Below are 20,734 nucleotides of genomic sequence, written 5' to 3' on the forward strand. Positions count from 1 at the left end.
TACTCCTGGTGAAGATGCTATAAAGACTGTTGAAATGAGAACAAAAGATGTAGAATATTACATACTCTGAGTTGAGAAAACAGTGGCAGGGTTTGAGAGGATTGACTCCAATTTTGAAAAAGAGTTTTACTGTGGGGAAAATCCCATCAAACAGGATTGCATGGTACAGAGAAATCATTCGTGAAAGGAAGAGTCAATCTATGTGGCAATCATTGTCTTATTTTAAGAAATTGCCACAGTCACCCCAACCTTCAGTAACCACCACTCTGATCAGTTAGCAGCCATCAACATCAAGGCAAGACCTCCACTGGCAAAAAATTTTATGACTCACTGAAGGCTCAGATCATGGTTAGCAGTTTTAGCAATAAAGTATTTTTTAATTAAAAGGTATACATTACTTTTTTAGACATAATGCTGTTGTACACTGAATGTAAACATAACTTTATATGCACTGGGAAACTGAAAAATTCCTATGACTCACTTTATTGTGATATTCACTTTATTGCAGTGGTCTGGAATTGAACCCACACTATCTCCAAGGTATGCCTGTATATTTATACTTTTTAATGAGAAGGTTGTGACCAGTCTCTGGACTGAGGTTTCAGTTCTGCATCTTCCAGTTGTCTCTCTCTGGCTTTCCAATAGTTAACATTTATGAATGACAATATTTCTTTCAATCCTTTCCAATCTGAAGGACACAACATGGTCCTTCACTGTTTTAATTGCATTTCTTTGACAATATTGGGGTGGGTGGTAAACATCTTTTTAGGTGTTTATTGGGTGTTTGTTTTCCTTTCATGAACTGCCAGTTCATCTCCCCTGCCAATCTATTTGGGATTTGTCATATTTTTATTGATCATTAAAAGTATTTTAAATTCATTCCACTTCAAAAGTAAATATTTTTACATTACTTCTGCCAAGAGAGAAAGAGTCACCAAATGTCACATGTCAGTATTAGGATGTGAGCCCTCTGGAAATGAGGATCACTGCTGGAGGCTACATGTCTACAAACTGACTATTTGTTCCCTTGGTCCTTAAACTCCAGTGGGAGGGTGGGGAGGTTCAGTAAGAAATGTGCAATTCCAATTCAGCAGCCACCAGCCTAGGTTGGCCCCAGACTCCCCACTTCCCACTCCTCCTCCCCTCCCACCTCCCAACTGCCCCCCAATTCACACTGGGTGGTCTCCCCCTGCCAAGTCTGAAGGGATTATCCGGGATCAATATTTGAAATACTTGTATTTTTTTTCTAACTGGAGTTAAGTTTATAAGCTTTTTTTATTTAACCACCAAACACCAGAAATAAAAACCTGGAAGGGAGCCAGTTTGACTCAGAGCCAGTATACTTCCTCATAGCCAAGGAACTCACCCTTCTTGTTTTTCCCCAGAAGTTACTGACATTTCCTTTCAAAGGCTGATTCTTCTACTTCTCAAATTCTTCCTTGTCCAGACCCCAACCGATTCCCAGAGATCCAGCTTTCCTAGTCCAGCCCCCAGCCTAACCCCAACACCTGAGCTGTACCTGGAGCCGAAGCCAAGTGACCCGGGCTCTAACTCTGGGGGAGCTTTAACCACCAGTTATGCAAATGCGAAGCAGGGCCCTAGTCAGTGCGGGAGGGGCCCAAGAGCATCTGAACCCTCTGAAAGCTGGGCCCTGCAAAGAGGTGTGGGGAGGGTTTTGCTCATACTAATCCCCAAGGACGGGACTAAGTCCATGTACTTATTTACATTCATCATCGTCATTATTATTAATACTGCAGTGGGTAGCCATTTCCTCCTCCAGGGGATCTTCCCAACCCAGGGATCAAACCCAGGTCTCCTGCATTGCAGGCAGATTCTTTACTATCTGAGCCACCAGAGAAGCCCTATTAATATATTATCAATCATTAAACATGTATTGAGCACCAACTGTGTAGGAGGCACTCTTCTAGGTACTGGTGAACAAGACTAAATGAACTCTGGTGAAATTTGCTGCTCAGGGGGAAAGACAGACATGGAATAAATAATTCCACAAAGTCAATAATTACAAGTGTGAAAATTCTGCTTAGTCAAGTGGGAATGATTTCATGGCCTCCTTTCTGAATCCTTTGGAAGGATTCAGGGAGCAGTAAGGAGACTGCCCCAGGGGCTTGTGACGGCAGTCCTTTCCTTCTGCCTCCCACATGTGGAGACGGGCTGTTCTGGGAAAACAGACATCCCTGACGTGAGTAAAAGGCCTAGAGGAGGGCACAGGCAGGAGCTGGGCAACCCTGCAGCTGTTTTTTCTTTCCCTGGTTGGGGAACTTCTCTTGAAGTCCAGCTTCACGACGCTCATGAGCACTCTCGGTGCTCTGGGACTTGTCCTGAGACGTGGCAGGATCATCCCGGCTGGCCTTCGAAGTCATCTCTGAGTCAGCTCTCACTGACCAGCATATTCAGGCCTCCTCCCCTCAGCTCCCTGCTCCTGCTCTTTCATGCTCAGAACTCATGTTCCAGATGGACTCAGCTGGCAAGTGTTTGAGACGTGTCTCAGCATCTTGTGATGTGTTCCTGGATCTCTGAGCCCCTGTGTGGGGTGAGTCACTGGCTACGACTTGATCCCTGCCGCATGTGGGCCCTCTCTTCCTGGGTCCATAAACCAAAGTCCATCATCTGAAAGCAGACCCCCAGGTCCCTGCGATAAGGCCTGGAGGGGACAGCTCTGCACGAGACACAGCCAGTTGGCCCTGCCCTCCAAGGATTCTTTTTTTCTCCTTTTTCTTCTACACTGATTGTTTCTCAGGTTTCCTTTCTCAAGGGATGGGGATAAAAGCACCATCCCACTGGGTCTTTTTTCCCTCCCAGCTCCCTTTCTTTACTTAATGTTTGTTAAAACTTTTTTACACCTGGGCTATGAGACTGGACACAGTTGGGAATGCTGCCAAAGCAGAAATATTGCTGTTCCATCCAAAAGGGTGAATTTCCTTTTTAGCACTTTGGGGGAGGAGGTGAACTGGTGAGATGGGGAAATGCGAGGAAAGGGAGGTATTGTCTTTTGGTTAAGAGTCTGCTGGGATTCAAAGCCTGGCACTGTCACTTTCTAGCTGAATAGCTGTGGGCAAATTTTCTGTTACAGTTTTCTCATCAATAAAATATAAATAAGCACCCAATTCATAAGACTGTTGTGAAGATAAAATTAGTTAAAACATACACAGATCTTTTCAAAAACCCCTAAAATATGTGTTAGTAATAGTGCTCTTGTTGATATTGCAGGCACTTAGGGAGGTTCCCTTTTGTAGATTTTTGCAATTTCAGGCTGGTAATAATGATTTTTGCGTATTGCCACCCCCTTTCTGTCTTTTCTGGATTAGTACTACAAAACAGCCAATCTGGTATGTTTTCTTCCATTTTTCGTCAACTCAGACCAATAGCGCTTGGCTGGAATGTTTCCTTTGCTCCAGTATCTCTGGGATCTGCTTCACTTAAGGTTTGGGTGAGGTCTGAGCAGGGGAAACCACTCCTCACTGAACAATTCTTTTCTCCCCAAGCCTGAAGTCCCCCCTCGTCCATGGCTGACCCTCAGGAGAGCCTATTTGAATCATCCATCTATCATGGCGTTTATTCCACACACACTATTGGGTATCAGCTATCTGTTAGGTAGTGTGAGAGATACCAGGCCTAAAATGATGAAAAATAGTTTCTGTGCTCAAGAGGTCAAAGTCACTGACAAATATAATCTGGTGTATTAAGTGCTTTATAAAGGTAAGTGTGAGGTACCTGACCTGATCTGAGTGTGGGGGTTTGATGGTGTTCTGTGCTGGGTTCTGGGAAATGAGGAGGATTTGGCCAAGTGAAATGAAGGGGATGACATTCCTGGCAAGAAAGCAGCTGGTACAAATGCCGAGAGAGACAAAAGAGAGCTGGCTCATAGCTGGGTGTGGATTTCCTGGGAGGCGTGTGCCAGGAGAGGGTAGGAGTTCCTCTCAATTTTTCTAATGATGCTCAGGATCTGTCATATTTACTTTATGTTTTCTTATTTTTCAATTAATTATTTGGCTGCTCAGGATCTTAGTTGCTGCTTTCTTATTTCTTTATATTCTATTTCAAATGGTGCTCAAACAATGGTGTGAATTTTAATAATTTTCAGTTGACCTATATGAAATCGGGGGAGTCATTATATATATATGTTCTGCAATAGTATGTATATGTTTTCACACTTCTGGTTAAGCACAACAGATTGAACACATGTATTTATCTCAGATACCTTGCAAAAATATCACTGAAATGAGAGGAGACAAAAATAGATATAAATTCATAAAGCCAAAGAGAGGAGACAATAGCAGATGAGAAAAGCCAATAAATATTTGGGATATGAAAATCAGATAAAAGAGAGCTAGAGAGCTATGAAGGGCCTTACACTGAGCTCCTTGTGAAATAGACCCTGAGACAGAGATCTCATGCAGGAGGTTTATTGGGCAGAGCTCTTGGGAACCATACCTGCTGGGGAGTGAAAGATGCAGGGCTGGGCAGAGAGAGAAATGGAACTGGGATGCAGTTATGCCAGTCTGGTCTCACAGGAAGCTCTTCAGAGTTCTCCCAAATTGAAGAAAGAGGTTTAGGCCCTTGTGTGCCTCCATGGACCAGTCATTGGATGTGGTTGCCCCTGGAAGGGAGATAATCTGGGGAGAGGCAGGTTCCTTCATCCAGGGCCAATTCTTGGGAAGGAACTCAGCTGTGAGCCTTCAAGAGAAAATACTTCCAGCTACTGGGAAATGAGTCTCCATCAAAAAGAGAGCATCTGGGCTTCACTGGGGGCTTAGTGGCAAAGAATCTGCCTGCCATTGCAGGAGACGTGGGTTCCATCCCTGGTCCAGGAAGATCCCACTTGCCCTGGGACAACTAAGCCTGTGTGCCGCAAAAACTGTTAGCCTGTGCTCGAGAGCCCAGGTGCTGTCACCACTGAAGCCCCAAAGCTCTTAGAGCCCGTACTCTGCAATAAGAGAAACCACTGAAATTAGAAGCCTGTACACGGCAACTAGAGAACAGCCCCCGCCATTCACCACCCAAGCATACCAAATAAAGCAACAAAGACCCAGAACACCAAATAAATAAAAATATTTATTTATTTAAAAAAAAAAAAGAGCCAGGGGGAACATCCCAACATTCATTACCAAGAGATTCAAAGAGGAAGCAAACCCATTCAGGCCATAGAGCCCTGGAAAGGATCAGGAACTAGCAATGTGGGAGCCTCTGAGGGCAAGGAGGAGGCATGGGGCTGAAAACAGATATCCTCTGAAAGGTTGTAAGAGGAGAACCCTTTCTTTCCCCAACTAGGCAGAGGGCTGAAGATTCAGTGTGGGAAGGGCTTTTACCAGAGTGGTTCCAGACCTCGAGACAAGGGAGGCACCTGAAAATGGACGAGTTGGGGACAGTCTTTGAAAAGCAGGGAATTCCACATTCTAATCGGTGAGACCTCCAACCCCGTCCCCCACTTAACTTACGGAACAATCAGGTTCATAGAGACTAGGCAGGAGTCTAGACAGGAAATTCTTCTCTAGGGAGACTGGCTAGCCCACAAGGAAAGATGTACCATACTGAGCTTTGGGGGTTCTTGAATAAAAAAAAGTCTCCTTATCACCCTAATGAAGATTACCAAGCAACAAACTTCATCCACGGTCACATAGCTTTTAATTAGTTTTTAATGCTTCAGTTTCAAATATGGTAAAAGAGTCAATGATTATATTCGTATATTCAGGGGAAAACTCAACATAAAAACAGTTACAAAACTGATGACAAAGAGAACTCAAAGGAAAGAGAGACAATGCAGGAAGCAAAAGAAAACTGAAACCAAAACAGCAGAAACCCTTCAGGGTCTTCAAAGCAAATCAGATGATGTTACATTATTGAAATAAGAACTGCTGCTCTACAAAGGAACAACTACAGCATAAGAAAATTATTTCTCAATCATGAGTCCAACAAGTGGTAAAAAAGAAGGCAGAATGCAGTGAGACTCCCACTTCACAAAGTTATTTAGAGCTCAGCTGACAAAGTCTGTGCCATCCTTGCCACGGAGCTTCCAATGTCACCCTGGGGAAGAGAAAGAGGATCTCTTAGAGGGTTTTATGGATCAGGTCTGTAAGTGGCAAGCATCACATTTCGTCAGCTAAAAGGGACACAGCCTAGCTTTGTGGTCAGGGAGAAGGATCTGTTTGGGTGAATACATTGTAATGTCTGCCACAAGAAGTGTTGGAAGGCAAATCAGGGAATTATCACAGCAGGCCTGGAAGTTAGCTAGTCCAGATTAAAGCAGGTGATGGAAGGCTCCTGGAAGGAATGTCTTTAAGAAAAAATGGAACTGAAAGTGTATAAGATGCTTAACTGAAGACAAAAGTTGAGTTCGGGGTTTTTACAATGTTCTTGTCAGTGTACGAAGAAATCATGACAGTGAAAAATGGCAGATGATAAAAGGGAGGAAATTATTCCCTATAGAAAAAATAGTGAAGGAAAGAAAGGTAATCACTAAGTAGTGATTTAACCAAACATGGTAACATATATGTCTTGAAAGTGTGACATAGGGTGAGGGATAATGAGAAGCAATAGTGCTACATTCTCATTTTCTGTATAGAAAGTCAATGGATAATATATAAAAGTATTGACCTAAAAAGTAGCTGTATAACCCTGTTGGTTAGAAATACAGACATAAATACCATACAAAGTAGCAGAAAATACTTAAAAGGAAGATAAAGGAGATGGGGAGGAGTTAGTGGGAATTTTGTGGTTATTGTTTATAAACCTTATATGTTTTGACTCTTGAAACCTTGTCTATGTATCACTTCAAAATAATAATGATACATGTAACTCAACTATACTTCAATAAAAAAATAATAATGACATAAAAAGTCCATGCATAGGACCTGCTTCAGGGGTGACTGGATCCAGGAACTCATACAAAGTAATCACGGCTTGATTTCTCAGCTCTGCTTTCTGTTTTGAATCCATTTTTAGTGAGGCCCTTTTCATGGGGCATAGGACCTCCTGCCTGTGTTTTTCTTTCCTCCTCCCTCTTCTCTCTTTTTCTCTCTTTCTTATTAAGAAAGATTTAATTGTGGCTACAAAACACATGAGGCTTCCATCTTAACCATTTTTAAGTGCACAGTTTAGGAGTGTTAGGTATGTTTACATTGCTGTGCGGCAGATCTCCGAAAGTTTATATCCATGACACAAGTCTTCCTTCTCCCATCCCCGGTCCTGGTAACCACCCTTCTACTTTCTGCTATTTTCTTATAGCTATTAATGGCAGCAGAAGGAAACCTCACTTTCCTGATAAATCTGACAAAAGTCCCAGGATTGTTCCACTAGAGTGACCAGGGATTGGCCAGCATCCCCCAAACAACTGGCCTGAGAGTCAAGGATGAGTGGTTGCCCAAGAAGTGCTGACAGAAGAAGGGGCCCATACTCCAGGCAAACAAAAGCAGCAGAGGCCCACAGCGAACAGAGGGAGGGCCAGGCTATGAGAGAGCAGCCCGCACCAACCCTCCCACCCCCCACCCCGCTCCCCCCGCCCTTCTGCCCCATCCTTCCCCCACACCCTCCCACCCCCAATACACCCCCTTCATAACCCCCCCACACCTGATTTAGAATTTACTCTCATCTCCATGATCTATCAAGCAAACAACTTTATCTCAACTCTCCAACAGACTTTTAAAAATCTCTTTAGTATAAACGTTTTTCTTTTAAGAGTTATTATTCAGATAAGCAGAAAATTCTGATTATTAGTAACTTTAACCTTCTTTGGAAATATTCATTATTTTGTTTTTTCTTTATGAATTGTCTGTTCATGCTCTTTGCCCATCTATGGTATTAATAAATGCATTTATCAGCCTTCCCAATTCTAATAAATGTGCAAAAATATGTTTAAAACTATATCTCACAGAACTTTGTACAAGACTTTAGAAATTACCTAGTAGCTTACTCTCATTTTACATCAAAGAAAAATAAAGGATGGAGAAGTGAAGTGTGAAGCCAGCTCGAGAACCCTGTTGGTAATGGATGAAGGAACAGAAAACCCCATTTGATTCTCTACCTGTTAGTTTATGCAGCCCCTTCAATAACTCCTGAATTTGGTTCCCCTCAAAATCACATTTTCTGCTCAGTCACCATTTTCAGGGTTTACAGAGAGCCATCTTTATTTTCCCACAGTTTGCAGCATTTTAAAAAGATTGGGGATAAATAGCTGAGAAGATTTGTAAGCTAACTTGAGGCCCCTTGTGATTTTATGCATGAGAGCAATCCCTCCTCCTCACCTTACAAATTTCCACTCCAGCTAGCATTGGACTGTGTTTTGCCATTTAAATAATACAAGTTACAGGGGGAAAAAAGATTAATCTTGTAACTCTGTCAAAGAATGAGAACGAAATGATTTTTTTGCGGGGGAGGGAATGCAAAGGATAGAGCAACCATCTGGCCTAGGTGCCTTTCTGCTTTGCACTCCCAGAGTTTCCCGCATTGCAGCCGGATTCTTTACCAGCTGAACCACCAGGGAAGCCCACTCATGAAGCTTGGGACCACAAAGAGATTGAAAATATCCCCTGGTTGGAATGAAGCATTCGGTGCTCCTCCTGCTGCTCTCACTTAGCGTCAGTGATATGGTTGCTGTGTGGGCCACAGCAGATGTAATTTGTAGAAGAGTGACTGGAGGGTTTAGTGTTTCACAATGTAAACTGAACTCTAAAGAACACGAGGCATTGGGCAGGATTTTCTCTCGATGAGGAAATCTCTTTGTCCAGAGTAAACTTGAAGCAATTGTGTTTTGTTGACTCTAAGTTTCAAGACTAATCAAGTGTCTACTGCAGTTTGGAAAGCTAACTGCTGAACTCTATTTTTATCTGTTAACTTCGTGTTTCCTTTTTCCCTGACAGTGTGGACCACTCAAGTGATAATAAGTTAGACAGCTGCCTCAGTTAGACTGCTCTTGGGAGAGTAGGTGAATTCTCTTCAGTAGATAACAGAGAGGTTTAGGATTATTGAGAGATGGGATTGGAGCTTCAGATGGACAAATCTTCAATAGTAAAAGCAGGAGGGCAGGGTTAGAACGAATAATAATGGCTAGAGCACTTAGTAGGTATCAGTCATTGCAGGAAACCTTCACAAGTATTATCCCATTTAATGTTAATAACAATCTATGTGGTAGGTACTGCTATCTTTACTTCACAGATGAATAAGCGGAAGTTCACAGTAGTGAAGTTACTTGCCCAAAGTAACACAACTAGACTTCTTGGGGCCAGAGCAGGCAGTCTGATTCCAGCACCCTGGGCTCTTAGTTTTCTCTTTAAAGCTCCATGATTGCCCTGAAGGTTGTATCCCCTGCTCCTGAAATAGTGCATGGCAAATAGCAGGTGCCCCTCAACTATTAACCAGCTGAATGTATGAATACTCCATGCTGCCTTAGCCTGGTTCAGGATTAGTGTTCTCTGCAAGCCAGGGAGAACTGAAAGCTGCATTCAGATGACCTTTCAAACTTCTCAGAGCTTTCTGTTCAAATTTAGAACTTGGACAATTGTCACAGTCAGAAGCCCTTTTTTGTTTCGGCAGAATGAAAATACATATTTAAAATTAGTGGTTATTATGATTATCACAGTTAAAGTAGAAAAACGTAATGACTGAATGTTCAATGGCAGAGGGTTGGTTAAATAAGCCATGGAATGCAATGATGGAATACTTAACAGCTGTTAAAAATCAAGTTGTAGACTACCACATGACATAAAACGCATTCTTGATACATTGTTCAAGGGAAAAACCAGGTTACAAAATACTATGTAGAGCATTAGCTCAATACTGAAAGAAAACAAAGTATTGATAGTAATTTATGTGTGACGAGAGTATGGATGGTTTTAATTTTCTTCTTTGTGATGTTTAAATATTTTTTCAAAACTTAGACAATAACTATGAATTTTATATTCAGAAAAAAGCAACACCATGCTTTTCTTTAAAAAGCAGTTGTAATCAGATTTTGATTCTTGCTTTCATATTTAAGATATGAAGTTAGAATGTAATGAAAGACAACATAGTGTAGCTGGTAAGAACATGGTCAGTGGAGCCAGACTGCAGTGTTCAAATCCCCGCTATAACGTTTAAAAACTGTGACTTTGGTGAAATTAGTTAACTTATCTGTGATTCAGTTTCTATATGTGTAAAATGGAGAAGGTATTACTTCCTACCTCAGAGAGCTGTTATGAGGATTGAATGAATGAATATAGCTAGAGTATTTGGAACAGTCTGTATGAGTTCATTATTAGTTTATCATTAAAAATTCTCCCAAATTCTCTTATCCCACCTTTAAAAATGCATAAGCAGAGGACTTAGCTGGTGGTCCAGTAGTTATGACTCTGAGCTACCAAGGCAGGGGGCCCAGGTTGGATCCCTGGTCAGGGGATTAGTTCCCACATGCCACAACTAAAGACTGAAGATCCCACGTGCTGTAATTAAGATCCAGTACAGCCAAATAAATAAATAAATATTTTTTAAAATGCACAGGCAGAGGTGCACCTAGGTCAGGAATTTTAAAGCCTATGTATTTTGAATTCTAGTTCAAATGTGTGACTAGGATATGCCAAAGAGGACCCCAGGGAGAGGTCCAACTGAACCTCCCAGGGCTCATGATCACCATGAAAATAAGTAGATTTTGCAAAAATTCAGATTTATTATGCCCTCACTTATTAGCTGAATTAGCCAAAATATATTAATAGTTAAAACTGGGGGAAAATTAAAATATAAGGGAGAGATAAGTCTTCCCATCTCAACTTTCAAATCACCTTCTACCATGACTCTTGACCTCCCTATGTTCCCCAAATATAAGTCACCTTATATTATGAACCTTCAAATTCGTGTCTTCTGTCTCATTCCTCATCCTTCACCCTCTTCATACCCCTCCCCTCAGCCAGCACCCCACTCCCACTCCCTCTCCCTGGCCCGGCTTTAATGACTGACCGCCACACGGAAGAGGCTGAATTCCACGCCAGCCTGCAATAGCCTCTGACCTCTCCAACTTCTGAGGTCCTGGGAAAGGGAGCCTGAACATGACCCTGTCAGGAGAGTGGGAAGTGGCAGTGAGATGCCCCCAGAGGACCTGCTCCCAGGCTGGCCTTATCCTGGTGTGCAGGCTGGGATTTCCTGCCCGGAAGCACCAGGCCTGCACACAATGGGAGTTATCAGTAACCATCGGGGGATCAGGACCATGGTGGGAGCCCTTCACTTAGCTATGGGTTTTCCAGGGCTTTCCTGTGTGAATCTTTACTTCCGTGGAAGCTCTTGTTTTGATCTTTTTCAAGATGGAGGCCCTTCCCCCAGCTTCCCACCCTCTGTCTCTTTGAGTCAGCTGCCTTTCACTTCTCATCCTTCAGGTCCGCCTTTGGATCTAAGTCAACGGAAGATGGTGATGAGCAGAGTCTGGATAAGGAAAGTGTTTCCACTCTTTCCAGATCTTTTTTTCTTTTTAAAATTATAGGTGAAATTGATGTATTAATTGTTTTCCATGATGATAATAGTATCATTCATCAACTGAGAAAATTAATAAGTTATACCTGTATTGAGGTTTACATTCTTAATCTAAGAGATTATTTGGCTTATTTAACAGTATTCATAAGAAGGTCTTTTTATATTAAAAACAAAGGATTTTTTTTTCTAAACTCAATAGTTTACTTACAAGAAAACATTTTAGAGGAAACAATTTATTATGTTGCAAGTCTTAATGGCACAAACAGCAGGTTTGCTTTAAAAATTTATGTTGCAAAAGAATAGCTCTCATTTACTGCATTCTTAAGTTATGTATCAAGTGGTTTGCTCATGTTAGCTTGTTCAGTCCCCAGGACAACCTATTTTATGAATGACAAAACCACTCCTCAGAGAGGCTGAATAACTCACTGAGATCACTTAGGGTGTAAATGTCAGAGCTGAGTTTTGAACTCGGACTGTGTGACCACAGGGTTGTTGCTTTTCACCCTACACTCTACTGCTGCCTCCAAAGTAGCTGAGATCACTCATATCCACCAGTGATCTCAAATATTATTGTTTTATTGTATGTGGCTTTAGGTCTGAAAACTTGTCTTCCCAGCCATACCCCCTCCATACTAACCCAAGTCAGTTTTTTAAAACTTACCTTGCCCACAGGGCTTCAGCATCTCTAAGCTCGGAAAAGAAGAAAAGGTGATGGCATTTGTTCCCACAGACTCCCTGTAATTCAAAAGATAAAATAAATTAAACCAACCCACAAAGAAAGTGTCAACAAGTTAAACAGAGGTATGATTTTTCCGATGTGTATATCTGTATATGTGATAACATGTATGTATATGATATAATAGCAGATACTTTCCAAATAATTCTTAGGATGTTCCTATCTTTCCAGACTTTTCTATCCTCATCTAGCTATAAGGTCATTGAGTGTTGCCAATTTCTACTTCCCAAGTTGGATGTGGGAAAAGAGAAAGCAAAGCAAAGGAAAAGAAAGGAGGAGGCAAGGAGAAGGAGGAAGAAAGTGCTGCTTAGGAATAGAGGTGTGGGGCTAAGACTGCCCAAGGACAACACACTGTCCCTTCCTTTCGGCCCTGGATTCCTCAGCAGGTGTCCCTCTGTCGTCTCCTGCAAGAAGGTGAGCTGCTGTGGGCAGAGTCCCACACCCAGGGAGGCAGCGGGGTCTGGGGGACTCCTAGCGGGAGGTCTGCTCTGACTCAGAGGGGATGGGCCAGACCCACGCCTCCGCGTTTGCACTTGGATTCCACTGGGACCCATTGTCCAATGACTCAGATCAGTGCTCGCTGTCCCGTGAAGCCAGAGGGATGGCTGTCAGTGCCTGCTCTGGGTTAACACCCCAACAGTCAATTTAATGTACTTAATTAATTTTTGTGATATCCAGCCAGCCGCCTGAGGGGTGGATCTCTGAGATCATCATGACACATGTGCCTGCAACTCCTTGGGCTCTGCAGTCACTGTGGTTTCCACGGGACCCTGAGTCACACGCAAGGCCTCTGGTGCACTTAGAGGAGCCCGCCCCGGAATGTGGCCCTTGTGAGAACCGGGGAGGGAGGAAATCGGGCACTTTCCAGGGGAGGATGGTGCTGTGTCCTCAGAGGAGCCATCTTGCTGCACCCCCCAGGTTAAGTGACCTCATGCAAGTGGGTGCCTCTGTGGCCTCCACAGAAAAAAGCAACCGTGGGTCCTTTGAGGGGGTGCTGTGAAAGTCATGTGCCTTGAGGGAGCTTGGGGATTTTTTCAGGGAAATCAAAATTTATTGACCAAGGGCCCTAAGATTTCCTGGAGAGTTCTGAGTTTTGGTCAGGTAGTCTTCTTCCCAGGTCTCAGATAGTCCGCCCAGGGTTTTGTGAAATTCGTGGTCTAGAGGCTCTGGGCTGACACTGTATATTGGGAAATCACTGCTATCCAGCAAGTCCTTGGAGGCCTTGTGACCTGGATAAGGAAAAAGTCTAGTGCTAGACTCAAGTGCTGCTTCATTCAAGTAAATGGCCTCAATTCAACCGTGATGAGGAAATTCAGCTTTCTCTGTGGGAACGGCTCCCATTAGCCGGATTCAGAAAAGTTGGATGACCAATGATACCAACTTATGCACGTCTAAGGTCCAAGGTGGGGGTGGTGGGTGAGATCTGAGGAAGGGCTGTTCCCATTTACCAGGAGCGCCACTGCCCCAACTTGTCCCTTTGCTCTCCCACTCCTGTCTCCTAGCACCCTCTCAGAGGCAAGCCAACACCATTTTCCCCTGCCTGGGGTGGCAGTAAGGACATTCTCCCTGGGTCAGCTGGATCAGCCCAAGCTACCATCTCCAAGTTCAACACATGCTTTATTCAACACCAGGCCCAGTTCTTGTGGCTGAGAGGACAGAGCTCCCCGCCTCCCGCCATGACCTCCTGACTCAGACACCCACTCACACCAGACAGTGGGTGAAAGTTGCTCTTTCCCACAATTAGCTCTTGAGGTCTTTGGTTCCTTATGCCCAGTTCTCAATACAGTAAATTCCAGCTGTGCTTAAAAATGAAACAGGAGAAAATGGTTTGGAAGACAAAGGAGATTTTCCCCCTCTTCTTCAGATGAAGGATGATTGTAAGAACAGAGCCTGGTCTCTAAGGATTCTTTGGTTTAGGTAATATGTGCTTGGGGAAGTCATAATCTTTTCAAGGGGCTTTTCTGCTGCCTTGAAGAAAGTGCCGCAGCTCCATTTGGGAAACAGGGGCACTGGAAAATAAAGAAGTACAGTCATTCCACAGCTTCGAATAGGAAATAAAGACTGGACTTGAAATTCTTTCAAGTTTTTAATTCTGTTCTACCGTGTTCCTCAAGGAGGAGTCCTGGAGACCCAAGGGGTCTTCAGTTGTAAAAATCTGTGTCTGGACCATCAATATTAAGTTGGTAGCACCATGTAACAAAAGTTTTAAGAATGCACTTGTACCCAGCAGCTCCACTTCCAGGAAGCTCTTCTGTGAAACTGTGAAGTGTGAAAATCACTCAGTTGTGTCTGACTCTTTGCGACCTCATGGGCTATACAGTCCATGGAATTCTCCAGGCCAGAATACTGGAGTGGGTAGCTGTTCCCTTCTCCAGGAGATCTTCCCAACCCAAGGATCAAACCCAGGTCTCCTACATTGCAGGTGGATTCTTTACCATCTGAGCCACCAGGAGCTATGCAAAAAAAAAAAAAAAAGCTGGGTTCAAACCCTGGGTTGGTAAGATCCCCTGGAGGAAGGCATGGCAATCCTCTCCAGTATTCTTGCCTGGAGAATCCCATGGAGAGAGGAGCCTGGCTGGCTACAGTCCATTGGGTTACAAAGACTTGGACACAACTGAAGTGACAGCACACACACAAGGAAATAGTGATGTTCATCACAGGTTGTCTGCAACGTCAAAAAACTAGAAATGGCCTAAACATCAAACAATAGGGAATGCATGATTGTAATGTATTCATTACTCATTATGTACTGTTGAAAGTAGTGAGAAGAGCACTGTCAAAGAAACAATGTATTGTTAAATGAATAGGCAGGCTTCAAGACAGTAGGTGTAGTATTACCCCAGTTTTAATTTAAAAATATGTATATGTCTCAGAAAACTATTAGTGATATTATTTATGGGTAGTTTAAATTTTTTTCTTTATGTTTCTAAATTCTCTGCATTGAATATGCATTTGTTTTTTAGTAAAAATACATGTACAATCAATGTTACAAAAAGAGTACTCAAGAAATTAGCTAAGGGGAATTCCCTGCTGGTCCAGGCGGTTAGGCACTTTCACAGCGGAAGGCCTGGGTTCAGTCGCTGGTTGGGGAACTAAGATCCCACAAGCTGTACAGTGTAACCAAAAAAAAAAGTAAGATTCTAAGTACTGGAAAACAAAGTGTGGCTACTTGTTGATCTTGTTTAACAGCCTTAGCAAGGACCTGGATAAGTCATTTAATTAACCTCTGAGGTTTGACGTTTTCTCACCTGTCCATCACTGAGGCTAGGGGAGAGACACAATTACTGTTGGGACGAATCTCTCATAGTTTAATAGTTTTATAAATAACTTATTCTCGATACTATTTATAGGATCCATACTTTACTTCCCATAACTCTCATAGCAGGAAGTAGTAATAATAATAATAGCTGAAATTGAGTCATTAATTTCTATTAAGCAGGCTCTATGGCTCAGATGGTAAAGAATCTGCCTGCAGTGCAGGAGACCGGGATTTGATCCCTGGGTTGGGAAGATCCCCTGGAGAAGGGAATGGCAATCCACTCCAGTATTCTTGCCTGGAGAATTCTGTGGACAGAATCCTGGCAGGCTGAAGTCCATGGAGTCGCAGAGTCAGACACAACTGAGTGACTAACACACACACATGGTAAGTAAGAATTTTACATATATAAACCCATTTTTATTTCTCCTTTATTGACTTCCTTCTTTCTGTCATATGTCCCACGGGATCTGTCAGCAAACTCTGTCAGTTCCTACTTACAACCTATGCAGATGCTAAGTCTATTAAAATGTAAATCAGATAATTTAATTAATCAGCTCACTGATTATAGCTCCCCTTCCGGCTTAGAAGAAAAGCCATAATATAAAAATCTGTAAGATTCCACATGCCTCTACATGCGCTGTTCTTCCTTTGTACTCCCCTAAAACACGTTAAAGAATCTGCTTGGAAAAAAAAAAAGAATCTGCCTGTCTTATGGGAGACCTGGGTTCGATCCCTGGGTTGGGAAAATCCCCTGGAGAAGGGAAAGGCTACCTTCTCCAGTAATCTGGCCTGGAGAATTCAGGGGGTTGCAAAGAGTCGGACATGACTGAATGACTTTCACTTTCAAAACACCTTACCCTCTGACCATGTCACCTTTTATCCTCAGCTCCATCACTAAGTTTTGCTGAACTGGCTTTCTTTTTTTTCCAATTTATATTAATGTATTTTAAAATAAAAATTGTATACATCTAAGGTATATACCATGGTAATTTGATATCTTGTATTCCTAGTGAAATGATTACTACAGGCAAGGAATTAATGTAGCATCTCCTTACAGCTGCCTTTTTTTGTGGATGTGATGTCTGCACCTGAAATCTATTCTCTCAGCCTATTTACAGTGATTGATACGATATTATTAGTATAGTCCTATGCCTGTACAGTAGGACTCTAGACTTAATTCAATTCATCCTACCTGATTGCAACTTTGTACCCTTGACTAGCATCTCCCAATTCCCAACCCCACCCTTCCAGTCCTTTTGTACCCTCTGCTTCTGTAAGTTCCACAAATTTTTTTTTTTAGATACCACATCTAAAGTTAGATCATACAGCATTTGTCTTTATCTGTCTTATTTCACTTAGCATAATGTCCTCCAGGTTGATCTATGTTGTAGCACATGGCAGCATTTCCTACTTTCTCAGAGCTAAATTTTACTTATATAAAAATATACATATATAACATCTTGTTTATCCATTTATTTGTCAATGGATGCTTGGGTTGTTGCCAAGTCTTGCCTTTGTGAATAGTGGTGCAATGAACATGGGAGGGCAGATAGCTCTTTAAGATCCTGGTTTCATTTTCTTTGGCTATATACTTAAAAGTGGGATTGCTGGATCACAAGGTAGTTCTTCTTCTTCTTCTTTTTTTTAATAAAGAAACCTACATACTGTTTTCCATAATGGTCATACAAATTTATATTCTTACCAGAACTGGTGAGAGTGTGGAACATCCTCACCAACATTTGCTATTTGTTGTCTGCTTGATAACAGCCATCCCTAACAGGTGTGAGATGATCTCTCATTGTGGTTTTGCTTTGCATTCGTCTGATGAATAATGATATTGAATATTTCTTCATATACCTTTGGCCATTTGTATGTTTGCTTTGGAAAAATATCTATTTGGGTCCTTTATTTTAAAATTAGGTTGTTTTCTTGCTATGAGGTTTTTGAGTTCCTTATATATTTTGGATATTAACCCCTTATCAGATGTATGATTCCCAAATATTTTCTCCCATTCTGTAGGTTGTTGCTTCACACTGTTTTATGTTTCCTTTGCTGTGCAGAAGGTTTTAGTTGGATGCATTCCAACTAAAAACTAGTTTGGAAGTGTTTTTTCCTCTTCAATTTTTTGAAAAAGTTTGAGAAGCATTGGTATCAATTCTTTGTCAACAGTTTGGCAGAAATCACCAGTGAAGCCATCAGGTCCTGGGCTTTTATTTGCTGGGAGGTTTTTTTGGTTTGTTTGTTTGTTTTTACTGATTCAATCTTCCTACTCATTATTGACTTGTTCAGATTTTTTCTTTCTTCATTATTCAGTTTCTTCATAACCTCAGTGATAGGTTATATGTTTCTAGGAACTCATCCATTTCTTTTCAGTTGTTCAATTTGTTGGTGTGTAAATGTTCATAGTAGTCTCTTATGAGCCTTTGTATTTCTGTGGTATTGGTTGTAATGTCTACCCTTTCATTTATTTAGGCTTCCCTGGTGGCTCAGATGGTAAAGTGTCTGCCCACAAGGCAGGAGACCTGGGATCGATCCCTGGGTTGGGAAGATCCCTTGGAGAAGGAAATGGCAACCCTGTCCAGTATTCTTGCCTGGAAAATCCCACGGACAGAGGACCCTGGTAGGCTACAGTCCATGGGGTCGCAAAGAGTTGGAGATGACTGAGCAACTTCACTTTCTTTTTTCTTTCATTTATAATTTTATTCATTTGAGCCTTCTTTTTTTTTTTCTTAATATAGCTAAAAGTTTATCTATTTTAGTTTTTTTAAAGAACCAACTCTTGAGATTCCCCAGTAGCTCGGTGGTAAAGAATCTGCCTGCCAATGCAGACGTGAGTTTGATCCCCGGTCTGGGAAGATCCCCCATGCCAAAGAGCAAATGCACCTGTATGCCACAACTACTGAGCCTGTGTTCTAGAGCCGGGGATCCCCAACTACTGAGTCCATGCGCCACAGTGACTGAAGCCCATGCATCCTAGAGTCTGTGTTCCACAACTAGAGGAGTCACTGCAATGAGAAGCCTGCACCACAGCTAGATAGTAGCCCCGACTGGCTGCAACTAGAGAAAAGCCCACATGGTAACAAAGACCCAGCAAAGCCAAAAAAAAAAAAAAAACAAAAAACCCTCTTAGTTTCATTGATCTTTTCTATTGTTTTTTCCTATTTCATTTCTTTCTTTTCTGTTCTTTGTTATTTCCTTCCATACACTAAATTTAGGTTAGTTTGCTTTTCTTTTTCTAGTTCCTTGAGGTGTGAAGTTAGGCTACTTATTTGAGATCTTTCCCCCCACTTAATGTAGGCATTTATTGCTATAAACTTCCCACTTAGAACTGTGCTGCATTCCATAAATTTTAGTATGTTGTGTTTCCATTCTCATTTGTCTCAAGGTATTTTAAAAATTTCTCTCTTGGTTTATTCTTTGACCATTGGTTGTTCAGGAGTATAGTGTTTAATTTCCACATGGTTATGACTTTTCTATTTCCTCTTATAGTTGATTTCTAATTTCATTCCACTGTGGTCAGAAAAGATACTTAGGATGATTTCAATATTCTTAAATTGGCTAAGACTTGTTTGGTTGCCTAACATATGATTTATTCTGAAGAATATTTCATGCGTGCTTAAAAAGAATTTGTTTGATGAAATGTTCTATTATGTCTGTTAGGCCCATTTGGTTTAAAGTATAGTTCACGTACAACATTTCCTTATTGATTTTCTGTCTGGATGTTCTATCCATGGTTGAACATAGGGTATTGAAGTCCTCTACTATTACTGTGTTGCTATCTATTTCTGCCTTCAGTTCCATTAATATTTGCTTTATGTATTTAAGTATTCTGATGTTGGGTACATGTATATATTTACAATTGTTACAGCCTCTTGATAAATTGACCCCTGTATCATTGCATAGTGACTCTATTTGTCTCATGACAGTTTCTGATTTATAGTCTATTTGTCTGATATAACTATAGCCACCCTGCTCTCTTTCAGTTGCCATTTGCATGGAATATCTTTTATCAGCTCTACACTTTCAGTCTATGTATGTCCTTAAAGCTAAAGTGAGTCTTCTGTGGGCAACATATTATTCAGTCTTTTTTTTTTTTTCATCCATCTGGCTACTCTATATCTTTTGACTGGAGAGTTTAATCCATTTAAAGTATTATTGATAGGTAAGGATTTACAATTGTCATTTAAAAAATTGTTTTCTGGCTATTTTATAGTTTTCCTTGTTCTTTTCTTTCTTGCTTGCTGTCTTCCTTTGTGACTTGATGAATTTTTTCATAGTGGTAAGCTTTGATTCCTTTCTTCCTCTTTTTCTAAGCCTGAGCATTTCTTTAAGAGAAGTTTTAAAATTACCAATTTTATCTCTTTACTTGGTATAAGTCTATTCAGATTTTGTATTTATTCTTGAGTCAGTTTCTATAGTCTGTGTCTTTCTAGGAATTTGTACATTTCACCTAAGTTGTCTACTTTTGTTGACATACAGTTGTTCATAGTATTCCCTTGTAATCCTTTTGTTTGTCTAAGATGTCCCCTCTTTGATTCCTGATTGTAGCCGTAATTGCATTTCAATGAAAAATGGTATATAACTATGAAACTTAACATATTTTTAATCAAGAAAACAAATGTCTTTGTAAGACTTCAAAAAGAATAATGTAAACTAAAAAACCAATAATATTACCTATCTTAATGACCGTTTGTTCCAGCAGTGCTGGAACACAGTACTTAGGAATTGTCTTGTAGACCAGGAAAATTAGAAGGAACATCTCTGTGTATTGGAATTGCTACCATTGGAGTCTCATGGCATTACCAAAAAAGTCATGTCTCTGCTTATAGAGCAGCTAAGAGTTATCTGATAATGTATGGGAATATTTTATGGGCAGAAACAATTTGAAAAGAAGATTAAAACTGTCATAATATTAACCACCATTGTTCACTTACCTGATAAAATCATGAAGGGCAGAATTCACTAACTCTTCATTGCTCTCTTGAGTTGTTTTCAGAAAGGCAGTTAAGAAGAAGACAGGGAAAATCATGACTTCCCAGTTCACACAAATCATGTAGCATCTGCTACATGCAGATATGCTAATCACTGAATGTTTAGCTATGGGCTTAATAAGCTGTTATTTGGAAATGAGCTAGAATATTTAGGAGAATGATAATATAGGTTTAGGATTTTTATTGACTATGGGATATTCTGGGACATTCAAACTATAACCAGTTGAGGTATCTCCTATTTTTCATACAATTTTACAAATGAAAATTATTTACTTCTTTTAAATATGGTAAAATCAGATC

At 41.2% G+C, this 20,734-nt stretch overlaps 1 long non-coding RNA gene across 1 annotated transcript in view; it reads right to left on the reverse strand.

Moving 5' to 3' along the window:
• Positions 1-5,698: 5,698 nt before the first annotated feature.
• Positions 5,699-20,734, reverse strand: part of LOC136163439 (uncharacterized) — a 50,716-nt gene continuing 35,680 nt past the window's right edge. Inside the window, exons 2-3 of the long non-coding RNA XR_010662242.1 lie at positions 12,110-12,183; positions 5,699-6,042 (exon numbers count right to left, since the gene is read on the reverse strand). This is a non-coding gene — a long non-coding RNA (uncharacterized lncRNA). The remainder of the gene's footprint in view (positions 6,043-12,109; positions 12,184-20,734) is intronic.

Source organism: Muntiacus reevesi, chromosome 1 (assembly GCF_963930625.1).
Source record: "Muntiacus reevesi chromosome 1, mMunRee1.1, whole genome shotgun sequence".
Classification (NCBI taxonomy): domain Eukaryota; kingdom Metazoa; phylum Chordata; class Mammalia; order Artiodactyla; family Cervidae; genus Muntiacus; species Muntiacus reevesi.